Source organism: Lygodium microphyllum, chromosome 20, assembly GCF_053477565.2.
Source record: "Lygodium microphyllum isolate KBCC chromosome 20, Lygodium_microphyllum_v1.1.10, whole genome shotgun sequence".
Classification (NCBI taxonomy): domain Eukaryota; kingdom Viridiplantae; phylum Streptophyta; class Polypodiopsida; order Schizaeales; family Lygodiaceae; genus Lygodium; species Lygodium microphyllum.
The window spans coordinates 70,748,972-70,750,593 of NC_141154.1; positions in this window are offsets into that span (position 1 = coordinate 70,748,972).

Consider the following 1,622-nt stretch of genomic DNA (forward strand, 5'->3'; position numbering starts at 1 on the left):
GGCTTCTGGTTTGCCTTCGTGGATTCGAACTTCTTGCCTTGGCTCACAATCTTATGATCTTTGGCTATCTCCCTCATACACACAAATCCCTTTGACGTACGGCTCCTTGACAGAAGTATTGACTTGCAGAATTTGGCTTTGGAAGGCCTTAGGGTTCTTGTGAAGGCCCTTGCGGCAACGGTGGCTTGAGAGCTATTCTTCACCTTGAAATTTCGGGGTTAGGAATGGTTTTGTGGGGCCTTGTGGAAAAGGGAACTCTAAATCCCAAGCCTAGGGCCTTGTGGGTGATTGGTGGAAAGTGCTTTATACTTAATTTCTTCAAAATCTTGGGGGTTAAAGATCTTGTGGACAGGGGGTTTAAGGAAATCCTTTTCTTCTATACAAGACTCGGGGGGGGGGGGGGGGGGGGGGGGAAGGAATAGGGATGGGCTTATGGGGGGAATCTAGTGGGAAGGGCTTTGTAGCTTCCTCTCCTTCAATGTCCCAGAAAGGGCTTATTGGGGAACTAATGGGAAGGCCTTATTGGCTTCCTCTTCGAAGCTCGGGGGGGGGGGGGGGGGGGGGGGGGGGGGGGGGGGGGAGTGGTGTAAATATGATTGGTGGGAAGGGGGCTTTAAATCCCGGGGGTAATATGGACTTATGGAGATCCAATGGGAAGGGGGGCTTAGAGAAGCCCCCCTAGAAGCTTCTAAGAAGCTTTAGGGGGGGTGCTGAACCTACGTGGAAAAGGAAAAGCCCATAGTGGAAGAGAAGGGATGGTGCCTAGCAATAGGCGACGTGTGAGGATGGCGGCTGATGTCCAAAGGGGGCACATACGGTGGCTGGCAGCTTGAAGTAGGCAGCGATCTCCACTCTCTCTCCACGATGGCCTCCTGTAGCGACGCAGCCTCTCCCTTCCTCCTCCACCCATTACTCCCCCCCAAAGGGGGGTTTTTATAGTCTTGGGGAGAGGGGACCTCCCCCCACGTGGTACCTTGCATGGCCCTCCCCCCCCACCTCCTCATGTTGCCCTTACTATCCCATCCCCTTCCCTCAGCCACGCATCGGCTGGGGAAGGTAAATATTTTTTTTTTTGCAATAATTCCACCTTTATCCCCTTAACCTCCTCCCAAGAGGGATTTCTCCTGTAGTTTTGAACCCCGATCCCAGTTTGCCAATGGGGAGGTCATGATTCCTCACGTACGGTTTACAGGTTGCACTACTGGTAACTCCAATGCCAGAAATAACCTTTGCATGAGTTTCACACAGGGAGTGGAAATTCGGACTAGTAATATTTTTCAAACGGTAATATTACATATTTTTTTAAATAATATACAACCTTTAACATACTACACAATTCAAATTTATAAGACATGCTTTGGACATGTGGATCTTGGAGTCTTTTGTGTATAGCTCTACGTTGCAGTGCTATTGTAAAAGTTTCATAATATTAACATCGTGTTTGGATATCCATCTTGGATCATTGTGATAATTCCATGGTTGAAATATTGTAGTATCATGTTGTAATTTGAATTATACATAAGGGGCCATGAAAATGCACATTGGATTCAAATTTTAGATTTATAGAGGGGGTATAGCTATTGCCTTCAAAATTCACAAAAGGGGCATATAAAATGGTGAAA